Source organism: Solanum pennellii, chromosome 6, assembly GCF_001406875.1.
Source record: "Solanum pennellii chromosome 6, SPENNV200".
In the NCBI taxonomy this organism is placed as follows: Eukaryota; Viridiplantae; Streptophyta; class Magnoliopsida; order Solanales; family Solanaceae; genus Solanum; species Solanum pennellii.
The window spans coordinates 20,135,685-20,156,359 of NC_028642.1; the positions used below are offsets into that span (position 1 = coordinate 20,135,685).

The following is a 20,675-nucleotide window of genomic DNA, read 5'->3' on the forward strand; positions in this document are numbered from 1 at the left end:
CTTGACATTGCATTCCATTGCATTGCACATACTTATCATTAATGAACTTGATATTGTGTTTTACTGATCTTATGATTGCCTTTCTGCGGAACTTGTGATTGTTGAATACTAAGCTTGTTATTGAGGATATGTAAAGCGTTGTTGTTGAGGATATGTAATTTGTTGAATTGTTATTATAGAGGATGTGTAATTTGTTGAACTGTTGTTGAGGACATGTAATTTGTTGAAGTGTTGTTGTTGGGGATATGTACTTTGTTAAAGTGTTGTTGTGAAGGATATGTAATTTGTCTAAGTGTTTTTTTTTTTATTTACGTGCTATGTATTGAGTTACGTGTTATGTAAACTGTGAGCTGTTAAGTTGGGCTGATGTTTATGTAGGTTGTAGTTGTGAAGGTTCGATTGGGGGTGGTAGGAGTACCCGTATTTCATCCCCTTAGCTTGTGTTTAGAGGTTTACTTGCTGAGTACCGTGTGGTTTGGTACTCACCCCTTGCTACTACAAATTTTTTTTGTAGGTTATGAGCCTGGATTTTTGTTGTACTTGTCATTCTCTTCTTTTCCGAGGCTTCTTGGAGATTTGTGAGGTAGCTGTTTCCATCTCAGCAGACTTTCTTCTCCATACTTGTGATCTTCTTCTATTCTAGAAACAAGTTCATTTGAGACTTGAGTTTTTCTTTTGAATCAATTGTAATACTTTAGAAGCTTGTACACGTGACAACCAGATTTTGGGGTATAATGTAAGTCGATAATAAATTTTCCGTATTTTATTGTAATAAGTTTAGTTTTAGGCTGACTTTTCTTGGTGGGATAAGACAAGTGCCATCACGTCTATTTTTGGGTCGTGACAATACAAAAAAGTAATAGTAAACATACAATTCCGGCATTTATTGTTAATAAATATAGTGAACAAAAAAGAGGAAAAAGTAGAATGGTAATTGATTATAGAAATTTAAATGCAAAAACTAAAACATATAATTATCCAATACCAAATAAAATATTAAAGATAAGACAAATACAATGATATAATTACTTTAGTAAATTTGATAGTAAATCAGGATTTTATCATTTAAAGCTAGAAGAAGAATCTAAAAAACTTACAACATTCACAATACCACAAAGATTTTATGAACGTAATGTATTACCATTTGGATATAAAAATGCACCAGACAGATTTCGACATTTTATGGATAACTATTTTAAACAACTAGAAAATTGTGTAGTATATATTGATGATATATTATTATACTCTAAAACACAAGATGAACACATAAGATTATTAGAAAAATTTATACGTATAATACACACTCAGGAATAAGTTTAAGTAAAAAGAAAGCATAAGTAATGAAAAAACAAATAGAATTCATAGGAATACAAATAGATAAAAATGCAAACGCATATAGTACAAAAAATAATAACCTCGAATGAACAATTAGATACAAAAAAGAAATTACAATCCTTTTTAAAATTAGTTAACCAAGTAAGAGAATATATACCAAAATTAGCAGAAAATTTAAAATCTTTACAACAAAAACTAAAGAAAGATGTAGAATATCATTTTGATAATAGAGATCAAACACAAATATAAAAGATATTATTATGTAAAACATTACCAAAATTATATATTCCGGATAAAGATAAAAATTTTATTTATATAGGAGAAACTGATGCAAATGAAAAAAATTATGGAGGAGTATTAAAATATAAATATAATGATAATAATATAGAATATCACTGTAGATATTATTCAGCCACATATACAAATACGGAAATAAAAAGGAAAGAATTATTTTCAGTATATAAATGTTTATTAGCATTTGAGACATATATTGTATATAAAATTTATTGTGAGAACAAATAATACACAAGTAAAATGGTTGTTAACCAGAAAAATACAAGATTCAGTAATAACGAAAGAAATTAGAAGATTGGTATTAAATATATTAAACTTTACATTTACAATTGAAGTGATAAAGACTAATAAAATGGTGTTGCAGACTACATATTAAGACAAAGCTACTCAGACTACTGAAAACAAAGACGAAGATAAAATTGAAAAGCTACTCAAAGTCATTACTACACTTTGTACTAAAGTGGAAAGTATGGACAATGAGATATAAAAGCTAAAGACTAACAAAGATAACCTGAAGTCTAAAACTAATATAAGTCAGCATCATGTTTATAAAAATGCGGAGCTACGTCGATCGGAAGACGGTAAAATTCCAGAGATAAAAGGAGACGATGGGAAACTCCCTAAAACCCATAATGTTTGTTTAAATACAGCTGCAGGTACAAGCAGAAAAGTTAGTGAACAACCACGAAATACAAATTTAAACCAGTTATTTGCAAAACTATTTATTCAAAATACACCAAAACAAATACTCATAGAACCACAAACTTCTACCTATGCAGTGAGTAAACAAAACCAGAGTGAAAAGAAAAGATACAATTATATTATACAAACCTATATTGAAATTATATATAGAATCCAAACTTATTTAAATCTCAACCCCAGATCTAACTAAACCAAAGATCCAAGTCAAGACTATATAACTCAAAAATTACAATGATACAATAGACTTATAGCAAAACAAAAAACTAGTGCTAATATAGTTAAGACATGTTACAGTTATGGATTACTAAGTACAATATATACATATGACGGAGAAAAAATCAGTGGAATACCAGAGTTATACAAAACATTTATTACATATAAAAGAAAACTTATTTTATATTAAGTTTTATACAGCACCAGCGAAAATATTATATGAATAGGTAAAATCTCCAATTCAAGTTATTAAGATAGGATTGACAAAAGATATGATAATAGCAGAAGATATTAGACATCAGAATGAAATACCAAAGATAGAAATATCAAGTTCTTGTGCGAATAAAAGAATAATTGGTATATCAACTATCATACAAGAATTAACAAATAATTATTAAAATGGAAATGCCATATGGAGTTATTACGCTAGAGATCAAGTTATGATATATTCAAACTCAAGGAAATTAAGAAGAGCAGATATAGATGATGTTCAGCGATGGATTTTATCATTATTAAAGCCAGAAGAACAACCTACAACACGAGCATTAAAGAAAGAATTTATCTCAGAAGACTTATTAATTAGATATTGTAAACTTATTGGACAGAAATACCCAGATCACAGATATTTCAAATGCAATGAAGAAGATAACGTTATACCTGATGATGATTTGGAATAAAGAAAAATAGATAATGATGAAAGATGGAGGAGAAAAAGATAACAAGGACAAAAGCAGATACAAACAAAGGAAATAAGGTGGCAGACAAGATAAAAAGAAAGTTTGAAATTATGTAAAGATAAGTGGTAGACAAAGATAAAAGCAAAAAGATAAGATTTCTTTGTAGATAGCTTTACTTTTTAATAGACTAATGTATAGCGGTCATTTATAAAGTTTTGTCGAATAGTCGTAAAATATACAGTAAACGCACTTATCTGCAGGTTTAGAATTTAGTATATATATAGATTGCCAAATTGTAAATGAGAGGCAGGCAAGGCCAAACAAAAGCTTAAGTTAATAAAAACCCTTTCAAAAACCTCTCTCAACAAAAGATATAAACTTAGTTAAAAATGGAGAAATCCGAAATCAAGTCAAATATTTGGGATAGCATGAAAAATCAAGAGACAAAGGTATATTGTTTAACAATTATGCAGAACTAATTTCATATATTCCTGAATATCATATATATGATTGATTAAATTTATACAAGTTATTATATACTAAAAAAGTAAGTTATTATATGCAGTAATTATCCGCTAAAGTACGATACTAGTAGTGACCAAAAAACATGATAACGATACTCTAGTTTATAATAAACTAATATGAATTTAAGTGAATTATGATATGATAGGAAGGAATAATTGAAAACAAACTTGCATAAATAAACAAACATGATTACAATGTATTCATGATTCAAATATTTCTAGTATATATAATAACTAACATAAATTTAATCAATCATATATATGATATTCAGGAATATATGAAATTAAATCTGCATAATTGTTAAACAATATACCTTTGTCTCTTGATTTTCCATGCTATCTAAAATATTTGACTTGATTTCGGATTTCTCCATTTTTAACTTAGTTTATATCTTTTGTTGAGAGAGGTTTTTGAAAGGTTTTTTATTAACTTAAGCTTTTGTTTGGCCTTGCCTGCCTCTCATTTACAGTTTGACAATCTATATATAAACTAAATTCTAAACATGCACATAAGTGCGCCTACTGTATACTTTACGACTATTTTACAAAACTTTACAAATGACCGCTATACATTGGTCTATTAAAAAGTAAAAGCTATCTACAAAGAAATCTTATCTTTTTGCTTTTATATTTGCCTACGACTTATCTTTACATAATTTCAAACTTTACTTTTATCTTGTCTTCTACCTTATGTCCTTTGTTTGTATCTGCTTTTGTCCTTGTTATCTTTATCTCTTTTTCTCCTCCATCTTTCATCATTATCTTCTTTTCTTTATTCCAAATCAACATCAGGTATAACGTTATCTTCTCCATTGCATTTGAAAAATCTGTTATCTGGATATTTGTGTCCAATAAGTTTATAATATCTAATTAATAAGTCTTCTGAGATAAATTCTTTCTTTAATGCTCGTGTTGTAGGTTGTTCTTCTGGCTTTAATAATGATAAAATTCATCGCTGAACTTCATCCATTTCTGCTCTTCTTAATTCACTTGAGTTTGAATATATCATAACTTGATCTCTAGCGTAATAACTCCATATGGCATTTCCATTTAAATAATTATTTGCTAATTCTTGTATGATAGTTGATATACCAATTATTCTTTTATTCGCATAAAAACTTAGTATTTCTATCTTTGGTATTTCATTCTGATGTCCAATATCTTCTGGTATGATCATACATTTTGTCAATCCTATCTTAATAACTTGAATTGGAGATTTTACCTCCTCATATAATATTTCCGCTGATGCTGTATAAAACTTAATATAAAATAAGTTTCCTTTTATAACTCTTTTATATGTAATAAATGTTTTGTATAACTATGGTATTCCACTGATTTCTTCTCCGTCATATGTATATACTGTACTTAGTAATCCATAATTGTAACATGTCTTAACTAGATTAGCACTAGTTTTTTGTTGTGCTATAAGTCTATTGTATCCTTGTAATTTTTGAGTTATATAGTCTTGACTTGGATCTTTGGTTTGGTTGGATCTGGGTTTTTTTTTTTTTTTTTAAGATCTGGGTTGAGATTTAAATAAGTTTGGATTGTATATATATTTTCAATGTAGGTTTGTGTAGTATAATTGTATCTTTTCTTTTCACTCTGGTTTTGTATACTCACTGCATAGGTAGAAGTTTGTGGTTCTATGAGTATTTGTTTTGGTGTATTTTGAATAAATAATTTTGTAAATAACTGGTTTAAATTTGTATTTCGTGATTTTTCACTAACTTTTCTGCTTGTACCTACAGCTGTATTTAAACAAACATTATGGGCTTTAGGGAGTTTCCCATCGTCTCCTTTTATCTCTGAAATTTTACCGTCTTCCGATCGACGTAGCTCCGCATTTTTATAGTCATGCTGCTGACTTATATTAGCTTTAGACATCAGGTTATCTTCATTAGTCTTTACCTTTTGTATCTCATTGTCCATACTATCCACTTTAGTACAAAGTGTAGTAATGGCTTTGAGTAGCTTTTCAATTATATTTCCGTCTTTGTTCTCAGTAGTCTGAATAGCTTTGTCTTGCTAAGTAGTCTGCAACACCATTCTTATTAGTCTTAATCACTTCAATTGTAAATGTAAAGTTTAATATATTTAATACCAATCTTCTAATTTCTTTAGTTGTTACTGAATCTTGTATTTTTCTGGTTAATCACCATTTTACTTGTTTATTATCTGTTCTCACAATAAATTTGTTATATACAATATATGACTCAAATGCTAATAAACATTTATATACTCAAAATAATTCTTTCCTATTTATTTCCCATTTTATTTTCGTATTTGTATATGTGCCTCAATAATATCTACAGTGATATTCTGTATTATTATCATTATATTTATATTTTAATACTCCTCCTTAACTTTTTTCACTTGCATCAGTTTCTACTATATAAATAAATTTTTTATCTTCATCCGGAAAATATAATTTTGGTAATGTTTTACATAATAATTTTATCTTTTGTATTTGTGTTTGATCTCTATTATCAAAATGATATTCTACATCTTTCTTTAGTTTTTGTAGTAATGGTTTTAAATTTTCTGCTTATTTTTGTATATATTCTCTTACTTGGTTAACTAATCCTAAAAAGGATTGTAATTTCTTTTTTGTATCTAATTGTTCATTCGAGGTTATTATTTTTTGTACTATAAGCGTTTGCATTTTTATTTCATTTTTACTAATTTGTATTCCTAGGAATTCTATTTGTTTTTTCATTACTTTTGCTTTCTTTTTACTTAATTTATTCTTGAGTGTTGTATTATAAGTATAAATTTTTCTAATAATCTTACGTATAATCATTTGTAAATCTGCTTCAGTCATTTTTCATATTATAAAATTCATTATCTGATTCTAATTCTATGTCATTATCTACTTCATTTTCTGATATTTCATATATAATATCTTCACTTTCTTAATCATAATCGACATATTCTATTTGTGTATATTTTTCATTTTCCATAATTATTTCTGATATCTGTTTCCTCTTTGGATTTTTAGGTAATTTACAATCTTTAGCTATATGTCCTATTTTTCCACAATTATAGCAAGTACATTCCGTCAAATTTTTTTGGTCTAAATGGTCTTTTAGTTTTGTAATTTTTTACATAATATCTCTTCCTTGGGTTTTTATATTTATATGTTGATCTATATTTTTTATAATTTTTATTTCTATCATACTTCTTTTTATAATATCTATCTGTACAACCAAATTGAGGTGCTATTTTATTTTTGCAACATGCTAAGTTTTTTACTAATACTTTTTTCCATTTGTATATCTTCTTTATGTTTTTCACATAGTACTGTAAACCATCGTTGTAAGAATTTCATTCTAGCTCCTAAAGTATCTGTTAATTTTGCTTCATTGCAACTTTTTATTATTTTTGAACTAAAAGGTTCTGGTAATTTTGTAAAGTATAATTTTCTTATTTCCTTACTTTCTTCCATGTTATATGTTCCTTTATAATAATATTCTCTAAATGCACATGTATATATATAGCACATATTACATATTGCCAATTTTGCCATTAAATTTCTATTTATAACTTTTTCTTTATTTTGGTTTTCTACTTCTGTTGTCATACTACTAAATTCATTTCTTATAGCTATTTCGTATTTATTTAATATTTCCATAGATGTTGTAGGTGTTTCTCCATTAAATTTTTTATTATTTCTTAAAGTATTTATACTTTCTTCTGTTAAATTTTGGGACCATAATTTTACTGTTCCTATAAGTGTTCTTTCTATATATCTTGGTGTTTCTGTCATTCCTATTTTGTTATCTATTAATTGTTTTGATATATATCACATCCATAATTGAATTGTTTTATTTATATCTGCTACACAGTCTAAATCTAAAAAATTGTGTTGTTCAGTTGTTGGTTTAGGTGTCCATTTATTTAATCTTTTATCCCATAAAATTTTTTCCTTATCATATTTTTCATAACTTACATTATAATATGTTGGATTTCAGTATTTTGGATTTTTTACTCCTGATGTACTAGGTTTTTCTTTCATGTCTATAATTTATTTCTACATTTTTTGTATTATCTATATTGTCTAAAAGTTCTGTATGTGTTTCACTTATCTCTGAGTGTTGTTTTTCTAAATCATCGTTGATATCATCAATTCTTACTTCTGACAGATTAATTAGATTATCTTGATTATTTTCTTCTAATTTATCTTCTAATTGCAATCTTTCTTTAAATTTGTTTATCTCATTTGCTAAGTTTCTTTTTTGTTCTTTTCCTTTTTGTTTTATTTCATACATTTCTTTCAACATTGTTAATTCTTTTTCTAATTCTAAAATTTCTTTATTTTTTACTTCTTCTATACTTAGGTGTGTATTGAAGGGATGATACAGTTATGTTTGGAAAAAAAATGATGAGCAGGAAGTTCACTCCATCATTCAGTCCCACGCTCTGTGAAATATATATAAGATTGTGTCTATGATTTTGGATGAAAGACTTAAGAGGAGTATTGAAAAGCATTATTCAACACATTAGAATGTTACCTTTTAAAAGCCTGTTTCACTTTTTAGGAGAAAATAGCTACTACCTGCATGTTGTTTAAAATTATCCGACTAATAGTGTATGTTGAGCATCATGGCGGTTAGTACTAACAATAAAAAAACCTGAAGTCCCTTATGCATAGCGATAATTCTCTTCACGAGAAGCACTGCAGCCGCACACTCACTGTCCTTTCTTGAATTCCCTAAAAAGATCATGTAATTAGCATTAAGTTCCAAATTTAAAGTAGAATAAAAATTTTAACAAAGTGGGAAACTAGTACATGCAGTTGTTGCTCCGTCTTTTATGAATACAGGCTTCCGCTTCGCCTGACCAATCAAATTTGTTGTTGGCATAATGAATCAAAACAAATCAGAACATGCTTCTCATTTCCAGTTTGCAGGTCCATGATATTTAACTATCAAGCATTAGCCATAAAATTTAGACGGGTACAACCCTCATCATAAAAAAATTCTTATTCAGCATCAAGTCTACCTTTGTCAAAATTGGGATACTCTCATCTTAGAACTTTCTAGATGCAGTTGCAGCAGCTGCTCGCTGGTGGGAAATAACATATAGCAGAAAATTATTTTGGATTAGATCTCTAGTTGTAATTGCAGAACCATATGTAATTAGATACTTGCAGTAATATCTGAATGTTGGAGTAATACTTGCATTAAAAATGTTCAGATACTTGCAGAACCATATGTAATGAGAAAACATTCAGCCACACTCTTACAAGTATCTGAATGTTTTCTCAATAATAAGAATTTTTGTAGCCACAAACATTCAGTGTATGTTACTATAGGGGACTATAAAACCTTTGTGGTTTCTGATTACATGCACAAAGCAGATCCATATATAATAAGAAACATACATCCTAAATATGTAATAAGTTCATCAACGGTAGATCATCAAAAATAGATCAGCTCAATGTGTCACATTTTATCAGAGAAGGGCAATGGGATGAAACTTTGGTAAGCCAACATGCTCAACCACTACTAATTCTCCTTATTCAATAAAGGACAACTATGTCAAACCAGGATGCCAAATCCTTCCCCCTAGAATAATCATTCCATAGCCATACAAGGAAATGGAAAACAAATAATGCCAGGCATGACAGTATATTAGAAAACATAGATCCTCGTTCTGTTAGAGTGATGCAATATGCCTACCAATCTTATCCTCTTTATGTATTATACAGGACAAGTAAATAGTCTCAACAAAAATAAGTGAAGAAAACACATTGCACAGCTTCCAGAAGAACCTCAATCAAGTCAACAATAAAAAGAGATACACAACAGAGAATACTAACTTCCCTATGTCCATTAGTTTTTTTAAATAAAGGACTACGAGTCAAAATTTGCGAAAAAAAAAAAAAGAAGAAGTCAACAAAGAATACTAACTTCAAAAGTAATTGTGTTGTATAATTGAAAACGAGTAATGGACTAACGATTAGCTTGTAGAAAGTATAGTGAGTACCAGCGATGATGCAGATTCACTGTGATGCCTCTAATATCCACTAACTCATAATAATAGGAAAAGTAGATATTTAAATAACAATGAGGATTCATATATACAGATTATAAAGCAGTTTTATAATAGTACAAGGAATACTTCAGAGATTTATCGCTTAAAGCTAAAAAAATTTATAACACATAATGAGAGTGCATAACATGAAAAGGAATTGCATAAGGATTTTTTCAGAGAAGTTAAAGTTTTTCACACCAAGACGACACAAAATTAGTAAAACTTACATCAGGATTGCGTTCATCGTTTCAAAAATTCGCAGCTGCTTCATTTGCATTAGGCCGTATTAAACAATCACTCATCTTTTCATGAATGGTGAACATCTCTTCCTCATCATTAGGGATATCAACAACCTTAATTTATGTGGTTGTGGTCTTAGTTTCTCCTTTACTGTATGAAATTAGTGATCGAAAGTAGAAGGATGCACACAGTTGCTAGTTACTAGGTGACCTAAACGTATTTTGCCAGTCAAGTGAAGGCATTAAACTACATAGTTGTCCACTAATTGAAGACTCAAGATAAACGTTAGTTTTGGATAAAAAGAAGATAAAAATTATATTCCATGGCCTCTACAATGAGCTTTAATAATCATAGGGCAGCATCACATACTCACAAAGTATGGTTAGATGAACTGAGAATGTCTTGTTGAGGCCAATGATAGCTTGGATAGTCTAAGTCGTATTGTGCTTCATCGAAGAAGCAGCGGACTTACAAGGCTATATATCCAAAAGAGGCCAGCATCAATTTGAAATTTCAATGTTTCTAGAGATCAAATAATCCAAAAAGAGAATTTTTTTCGAGAGAAAAAAAAAACCAACATCATATAATGGTCTATCAAAGATATTTTTTCACTTCCAACAATACTCCTCAAGCTAAAACAATAGACAATTCATATTTCCATTAATGCGGTGATTCAACATGATATACAATATTAAAAGGAACTAAATCAAACACTATGCATTATTCATGAATGAAAAACATCTATATAGGCAATCAACATGTGCCAAACAGAACATATTTTTGCATATAACTTTTGTCGTAAACTTTTAAATAATTCAGCCATCACAAGGACAAAAATATAAATCCCAAAATTATTGAAGTCATGATCCATATTTAACTTTCCATGAAATGTCATGAAAGAATAGATTTTGTCCCCAAAAGGAAAATCTCAGCTGCGAAGAACATTTAGACAGTAAGAGATTTTGGTCCAAGAGCTATTTTAGCCATAAGTACCTTCACAATATTGCTTGAGCTTGAAGGGGTGATTATAAAGAAAATCTAAACTCATTTTCTTAAGTTTTTAATGCTAGAAACAAATTATCGTGCTTTAAGAGAATAACAAAATAGTAAGTAGGCACTTCAAAAAAGCATCAATTTGTGAAATAATACACCAAAGACACAAGTATCACCTACTAGTTTCTCTTAGGCATTATAAAGTCAATCTCTCAACAGAGTTCACTAGGAAATTCGTGATAAGATCGATTTCCTCTTCTTTATTCTCTAACCAGTAATGATATCATAAAATCATTCACGTTGCCTCATCAAAAGACATCGATAAACTTAAAACAAACTTGATATTTATATTACGATAAGAGAAATACTATAATCAACTCAATTTAATCTTTAAAGATAAATAATATTTATTTTATGAGTTGAGAAGTAAATTAATTAAATAGTCATTGAGTAATCTAATAATTTGTCAAAGCTAAAGTAGCAGGCAATGAATATAGATCTGGAACAGTAACTTCTAAAGACTAAAGAAAATCTGTAATAGAATTGCAACTAAACTTTAGATTTAAAGAAGTCCAAAATCAAAGATACACCAAAATCAATTTAAAGAAAACGCTACTTACGCTTCACTAAATCGATATTGAAGAAATCTTCAGCTCAACTCTTCAGTTCTTCAGCTTGCCCTCTTCATTTCTTTTGCTTTAGCTTTGCATCTTCAGCTCAGTTCGTCTTTCTTGAGATGTTCAACTTCAGCTCAGTTCATTGATCTTCAGTATCAAAGATATCTCTAGCTCAGTTCTCCACCTTTAGCTCGGTTCATTGATCTTTGATTCGTGATACTAGTTATACACCTTTTGCTCTTCCTCTTCAGTTCATCGATAGTTTTAGAGAAAATGTCAAGCTAACTGGAAAAAGGGTAAAGTTGGAGAGAGAGAAAGAAAAGCTTTCTTATATTTTTTTGGTCAATAAAAAATATAGGAGGGAGAGTTGAAAATATTAGAGGAAGTATAATATTTAAGTGAAAAATTTAAGGCCACACTTGTAATGTGTTGTTATTACAATTATAAAAATAGGACCCTCATATATATAAATAATTGTTGTCATTTATTTCATACTATAACAACGCTCATAACTTGTAGCATATAGTATTAAAGAGTAATCTTTAGAAGTGTACCTCGCATTAGTTGTTTTACAGGGCATCATAAGTGCATTGCACAAGGTATAACTTAGGGTCATTAAGGAAGAAGAGATTGAAGATAGGATTCCGCTAGAGTTGCCTTTTCTAGTAAAGTAGATTAAAGATGAGAGAGTCTTAATAAATTGAGTTAAGCATTGATAAGGCCATGGAGGGTGAACATCTTATGGATAACTTCAAGTTAGGCTTAGTATGTGAAGTAAGTTGGGATACCTTATGTACATTGCACAAGAATGTTTAGTGGAAATCATAACGATAAAGCACTCTATAGTATGAACAACTTAGGTCTACTAGAGATTCGTAAGATTACATGAAACAAGATAGGGTGACTTCATTATATGCTATGTGTGAGGTAGTATGGGATGCTTCACATGCATTGCACATTTATGCTTTGAAGTGTCCTAGGGGCATAGTGCTCATATGACATGATTAATGTAGGCCTTAATTATGAAAGTGGGCTATGATCGAGAATCACAAAAAAATACATACTTAGCTTTGGTAGTAGTAAGGTATGCTACTTTATCCTTGCACTAGTATAAATGGAGGTAGCTTGTGAGGTAGTTCACTTGAGTAAGAAGCAAAAGTAAGTAAGTCTGATCTCTTATATACTTTATGATTCTTTAATATGATTATGATATTCATTTTATGCTTATGTCTTATCTCTTATGATTATGTCTATTGTTGACTAATCCATAGAAATATCTTATGTTGATATGATAGTTTCCATACTTAGTACATATGATACTAACACATATTGCCTATATGTTGTCCATGTAGGGTCCTGAGGATATTGATTGGCTATCAAGGGAAGAGTTTCAAGGCTTCCAAGAGGAGAAGATTGTGAGTCGTCATAGCATCCGAGGACATCACTACTATGTTGTCTTTTATGTTCTTTCCATGTTTTATATTTTTAAAGAAAAAGTTTTAATTACTTGTACTTCGTATATATGCAATGAACGATGTCTAACGGCTAGTACAAGACGTCCGAAAGGTCAAGTACGCCATATTGCGACCTAAGAATGTCTTACTTCTAGGGTATAAATGCAGGTCATGACAATGAACATAAGATTTTATCCCTCCCTTGATGGATACAATACCTTTTGGCGTTCTTGGGAGTGAAAGAGCGATAAGTCGAGTGTCCTCCTTTCTCGCCGAATGGGATGTCTCATCTTGCAGCTCAGTGGGCGATTTTGGAACCATGGCCAAAAGATTTTTCTGATGCGCCAAATGTCCTTTTACACGCAGAATGGAGTACATTCTTCACTTGCTACTCCTCGCTTCTTTATGGCCCCCAGGCTCCAAACAATCATCCAAGCATGGTGATTCCCAACAAGGAGCTATTTCAAGGTGTGTATGTGACCATGCAAGTCATGGAACTCCCTCCCCGTCATCCATATGTGCTAGACACCGTCCATCATCGTGAGCGCTCCATCAAAGCATTTAAGTTCATGAATGGATGGCTTTGAGGCAATATGGAATGCATCAAACCAGAACCTATAGTTATAAGAAATGTAGAAAATATGTTTAGCACAAATAATGTACTCAGTATGGAAGCCGTTCTTGTACTCATTAAATTATGTAAAAAGGTACACTTACATTAAATTGTGCACTTTTTAAAGTTTAATAACCATCATTCATAGTTAGAGTAATTACAAGGTCAAACCATTTAATAAGCAACCCAAGGATACCATAATCCTTCATAACTTACCTTGACCTCATCCATAGCCAAAACTCAATAGATAAGGACTCATCCATGTTCATATATCTTATTAAGTATAGTCAATGTTAGAATCAATTTATAAATTGCATACATAGTTTCATATATCTTCATTGCATATGGAAACCACACAATACCCCATATAAAAGTCCACTTGTGCAATGTGTAATTGAAATCCTATAATTGCACTAACTCTTTAGAGTTTCACACAATCCCCAAATGAGTTTGCATCACTTGGTTAACGGGATCAAAGAGGTAAATTCTAAGTGTCATCACACATAGTTCTCGGTATGTTCATCACACAAGTTATAAACACAAAAGTCAAACAAATTTCCACACTTTCGCTAGTGTACAATGTTCATCACAAAAGACTTAATTCGATTCATGGCTAGTCACAACAAGATGCATGTAGTTCATGTATTACTTATGCAACTTTATTTGTCCTCATCGTAAATGCACAATTAACATTTTTATGATTATGAAAATAATTTAAGTCAACATGAATTGCGTGAAGAAATGAAATATGAAATGCAACTAGATATACAAAAGCAAGTTGATAAAATTCTCCAAGAACATTCGCCAATCCTCATAGCTGGGCTGCCTAAACCACCCACGGTATACTGCCCACTGGTACACCACCTTAGCTTACACATGACCCATTATCAAATAATGATATAAGTCGTTTAAATTTTTCAAACTATCCCAAGTAGATTTTGCATTGTTTGTTCTTAATTTGGCTTTATTTAGAACTCTTCATCTTAGATTTTGCATTGTTTTTTTCCTTATTTGGATTCATTTTGAACTCTTCATCTTAGGCTTTGCATTGCATGTTTCTGTATTTAATTGGAAGTCTTCATCTTTTGTTTGCATTGTTTGTTCAAGTTATGATTTATCAAAAAACCAACGTATGATTTCATTTTTTTAAGATTCGCAAAAACTATTGATTAATATAAATATATAAAGTGAAACTTCACTATAGAATTATCATTTAGTTAATAATAAGGCAATATACATTACCAATCAATCAATGACCAAATATTGAATATAAAATGCTATACACCATCAAATTAAAAATGGAAAAAGCTCAAAAATATTCCTAAACTATTTGAAATATCTCATATATACCCTTCAACTATATTTCGGCTCAAAAATAGTGTTCCCGTCATACTATTGGGTAAAAAATACCCTTCTTATTAACTAAAAATATTAAACGTCATGTGGATGTCACATGTCATGCCACGTAAGCGCCACAATTTCATTCATTTCAATGTAGACTAATATTCTTAATACCTACTTTTTTCCTCATTTCTCAATTTCCGTTTTAAAATAAATTCACAACCCCATTTCCCCTCATTTTTCCATTTTCCTTAGAAATGATTTCATCCATTTCCCAAAATTTTTACTCATTTCTCCATTTCCCAGGATGAATTGAAACTTATTTGAAACCATTCATGTTTGAGAGTCCTTAGTAGAATTACTTAACTCTGTAATGGGAAATGAAATCAAATTTCAGTGTTCTTATACTGTGAATGGATAGATGATGACATAATTTCAACTGTAAATGGAAGTAAAACCTAGAAATTTAATGTCTTACTTGACTTGTAGGAAGCTTGATTATTACTTCTTAGAAAAATTTTAAAAATGTTAAGCTTGTTTAGTGACAAAACTGCTAAGAATTATTAACCCATAGGTGTCTTAGTATTTAATTTAGATACTTGTATTCCTTTTCTTTTAGTTAATTTTTGAGGAATATGCTGATTTACCTTCTACCTAGTTAGTTACAACTATTCTAGACTTTTCATCAATGTAAATTAATGATCAAGTAACATTATTCACTATCGTTTGAAAGCTAATGTTTGAAAAACAAACACTTGCCACTACTAAATCCACTAAGCCATGAAATTGAACATGTGAATAGAAATAGGCTAAAATAAAGACAATGTTGCTGCAATGAGTGGAAAATTAGGGAAATGGATGAAATCATTTTTAAGGGAATTAGAGAAATGAGGGGAAAGGGGTGGGTGAAATGGCTTTAAATGGAAATTGAGTAATAAGGGGAAAAATTCAAAGTAATCTTATACAAAAAAAATACAAGGTTTTAACATTCCATTTTCATGTTCCAAAACATGCCTAAGAACATGGCTACACACACATTGCACACATTTTCATCATCACATAAATCCGAACATACATACATGAACATAAACATCACGAAAAAACATTATATCCCTAATTTCTACTAGCAAACATACCCAAACTACAACAATCGATAGGAGCTAGTGACAGGGACATGCAAAGTGGAACATTCCTATTTTTCGAATTAGAATTCGACTAAATCTTAGGGGTCTCTTGGGAAAGGGACCGAGGAAGAAAAACGATACCCTTTTTAGTCGTTTAACACCTTTCATATCTGATCTCAAGTGCTGCCAACTCCCACGAAAAACAAATGCTTCTCCAACAAAACTCACGCGCAAACCATTTGAAAAATGCTTTCGCTTTTGGTTTTTAGTTTTAGTTTTTCTTTTGAGTTTTTGTGTGCAAGTTCTTCAAGTGATGAACTTTTATTTTTTGTTCCTTTTTGATGATGATGATGGGCGTGAGAATGAGAGTGAGAGACATGAGAATGAGAGTGGAGAGAGATGAGAGTAAGTTTAGGAGTAGGAGTTTTAGTTGAAGACTTAGTCAAACTAAGACTATTTATTATTTATTTATTTTATTAAAAAAATTTTCAAAAATATAATTTTACCTTACTTATATCAGAATGTTAAATACCAATTAATTCAATTTAATCATTTTTTTTCACCAAGGATCGAACCCGAGTGAAGCCTAACTTGCGAAAATGGGTCAATTCGGATCAACCCTACCCAAATCGTCCACTATTTTCATTAATTAATTACTTAATTAAATACTTAGAGTAATTACAATACTACCCTTATCTTGGGAAAGACCATTTTACCCTTAGACCCTTCAAACATAAGATTACCCCTTTCACGTTCGGTTAAGACTGATCCGGGTGAATCATAATACTCGGGTGCCCTACATGGCTGTACCCAACCTTGCCTAGATCAACTAACTCACTAAGTTGGGTGTCTTGGATGATGCATAAGTTTAGAGGTCTGGTTCCACGCGCATCAATCCGTGTGAACCCGGTCTAATCTAGGCATTCTAGGTATGTAAATCATTACTTAGCATAGTAAATTTCGGGTTGTTACATTAAATGTCAAACATCGAAGACATCTAGAAACTATTCGAAGTTTAACTAATGTGTCGTACAATTTTGTAGTGAAGTTTTGGGGGATGTGTTGAGGGTAAAATTGAGTATTAATGGTTCCTATGCATAGAATCATATGTAAAGGGTTGAAACGTGTGAGTACGACTCTTCGTGGACCACCCTAAGGGTCCCCAGGAGGATCCAAACGTTGGACAAAGAAGCTGCCCAAGGCTGCGTGCAAGGCCAAGAGATTAAGCCTACCTCATGTTGCGCGCCTGGCACGGAAGTGGCATGTGCGTCGCGCGAGTGGCACGAGGCTCACTGCCTCATAATGTGGAAAATCAAGAATCAGCAGCTCCCTCCGTGACGCGCAGCAGAGTCCCAGATTTGGCCTCGTTGTTTTTATGTCAAATTAGTCATTGGAAAAAGGTCCAATTTGTGTGGGGGTGTTTTGGGTATTCTGGTTGTGTGTTACATACTGATAGATCATTATACACTCATTTCCCCATCATAAACCCCACACCCTCAATTAGAAATCAAAAATTCCCAAAACCTCAAAAGTTCTTCTCTTCCAAAACCCTCTCAAGCCTCCATTGAAGGTCAACTTCTTGGAGCTTAGCCTAAGGATGCAAAAGGATTTCTACTAAAAACTTTGTGGGTTTCTTCATGTTAATGTATGGTAGTTCATACTTGAACTTTCTTTCATTGAAGGATCCACTTCAAAGAGATTTATAAGAACGGTATTCAAATTCCAACTTCTTCTATTTTTGACTCTAAGTATGGTTCTTAGCATGAAAATATTTTACTGATTAAAATATGTTTTTAAAGTATAAGTTGATTATTTAAATGGAAAAATATCAATAATCCCATGCTTTTGCATATTTCCAACTTTTAGCTTATGAAATGGGTTTAATGAACATGATTAGATAATCGTTGAACTATGGTCTTCTTTGTCGTTATGTTGTGATTAGCTATTGCTCTAAGGGCTATTTTATGATGAATTATTGGATAAATTGTGAATAAGTGGTGAAAGCGTGGATAAATGGTAAGTTGGTTACATTGACGAGTACTTATTGTTAAATGTTATGAGTGGTACGGTCCACCTTTGGTGGTGGTGTTTACTGAAGTATATGAATATGTGTATTGTGATTATGGCCGTGAAGGCATATATTATGAAGTAAAGAAATGATGATGTCATGTTCATGCTGATATGCTTATTGAAGCTTGAGTTGTATGTAAGGTAGAGAGTATGTCAAATGATGTAGGTGTATATGAGAATAATGTTAAGGTGTGAAATGTGATGAATGTAGATGAAAGAATGTTTAAAAGAGAATCATATGAGAATTAAAATAATGTGAAAGGTGTTCTCACATGTACTCACATACACACCTTGAATGAATGAAAAAATAAAGTTAACGACTATGTATGTATGAGAGTCTATTGAAAGTGTTTCTCAATAAGTCTCTAATGAATGAAATGGGGGATTTGTACGGTAGAAACTCATCGTGAGTGGAGATGAAGTGTCTAGACCAACACTAATATTCCTACAGTATGAAAAGGGGGATTTTGGGGTAGAAAATATTCGTGAGTTGAGATGAAGTGTTTAGTAGCAACATCGCTATTTCCAAGAGCTTTTCACTCTAGGTTGGAGGATGATTCCCTTCGCTAGTAGAGATGTGGTATTCAAAAGTAACTTATAGGGATAAGTACACTTCGTTAGTTGAGATGTGGTAATAAATAGCTATAGTCTATGAATGTTTAAAACTCTGTGGGGGAGTTATGCTTTGCACCGAGAGTATTTGAATAAGGGGTGGGTACACTTCGTAAGTAGAGATGATGTATCCAATGTACTTTTTGAGATGAGTGATCCTCACTAGAATTCGAATGAGTCACTTAGTAGAAATCTCCTTATCCCTTAACTATGCGCCTGCTAGGTATAGCTATTGGAGATTCAATTTAATGTCTAAAGTATGAACCTACCTTAGGTAAGTGGGTATCCCTCATCCTGTATGGGTTAATGCAGGGATTCCATGATAACTCTCATGGTCTATGTCGGTTAACGCTAGCCCCCACAAATGTATGTTTATGAACTACATATTCTCAAGGGTGTACTACTTAGGGTAGGTGATTGAATGGGACGTTATTCATTTTACAAGTAGACATTTGGAGGGAGTCTTGGTGTGTTCTTATATGAAATATATGAATGGGTCATTGTATGATTTAAATTAAAGTAATGTGACTTTAAGTTCTATGTTAAAGAAGCATGTTGAAAGTATGTCTTATATGATGAAGTTATGAATGATAATTGTGGTGTGCTTGAACCATAGAAATCCTCAAGGAGCGCTAAGTTGGACTAGTAGTATGGGATGCTACTTTTACATTGCACTTATTGTAACTTGCAAATGACATTAGAGGAGGTCAAACATGTGAAGTCTTTAATGCATGTATGTTCCACTAGTGTCTTTAGTATTGAATGTTGACATTGTAAATGAAATGAAGTATGCTTGTCCATGATAGTCTTAAGGATCACTTGGGTGTGTAGTGAAGAGATTATATGGGCAATCTCTTCATATCTTACCTAAGTGAGTCTTAGGATAACTTGGGATAAGAAGAGTTATTTGCTAAGTGGATTTACTATAAGTAGGTCTTTAGGTGAGAAATATGATAGTTGTACCTTATTTGTTAAATGATGGTTTATATGATGTTTTAAAGATTGGTTTATGAAGGCTTTTATCAAAATAGCATGACTTGTATGTTTATTCTAAATGGTCCCCTTTCTCATGATTTTGGCATGATATCATACTTAGTACAATGTTTGTAATAACCCCATACTTTTCTATATTCTATAAATTATAGGTTTGAGGCAAGTTGAAGGGTAGAAGACAAGCTTGGTCGACTCTCTCAAGACTAAGTATGTCCTCATATATTCGAGGCATAGTCTATGTTTCTTTAATTCTTCTTTAAGACTCATATTAGATTATTTATGTACTTCTTTCAATGTAAAGGGACGTGTTTCTAAGATGGTTAAGGCGTGTCCTTAAGATTGACTTGTGATGACGAGACTTATTCATTAGCTTCTATAAAATATATTTCTTATTATTATATTCTTGTGAAAAGTTTAAATTCCGCACTACTTTTCATTCTTTATGTAATGAATGATAGCTAAGAGGCTTGTATAAGACCTCCGAGAGGTCAAGCACGCCTTATTTCAACCTAAGGGTTGCCCTAACTTTTAGGGTGTACTTGCGGGTCGTAGCAAACTTGGTATCAAGTCTCACAATCCACGTCTAGTAGAGTCTTATTTATGTGTGAGTGGGGAAACATCTATGAGAGACATGCTATAGGGCGATAGATTTTTCTCTCTTCATTACCCTCGTTTCGTGCCATATATCTTAAATCCATATGATCTCTCTCTTGTTTCCCGTGTCCGGTAGTCTTCTAGTTGTGATTGATTGGAAGGGTGATATTGAAATGATGGAGGGAAAAAGAGGTGAGTTTTGATGCTTATGTGATTTTGTGACTAGAGGAGTAGATGTGA

At 31.3% G+C, this 20,675-nt stretch overlaps 1 long non-coding RNA gene across 2 annotated transcripts; it reads right to left on the reverse strand.

The window, feature by feature from the left end:
* Positions 1-1,900: 1,900 nt before the first annotated feature.
* LOC107023686 lies at positions 1,901-11,993 on the reverse strand. Of its 2 annotated transcripts, XR_001457223.2 has the most exons (5): positions 11,638-11,993; positions 8,750-8,812; positions 8,538-8,672; positions 8,260-8,459; positions 1,901-2,279 (listed from the first exon to the last, which is right to left on the reverse strand). It is a non-coding gene; the product is annotated as an uncharacterized LOC107023686 (long non-coding RNA). The 2 variants fall into 2 exon arrangements; XR_001457222.2 differs by lacking the exon at positions 1,901-2,279 and having other exon boundaries at positions 8,224-8,459.
* Between the last annotated feature and the right edge of the window lie 8,682 nt (positions 11,994-20,675).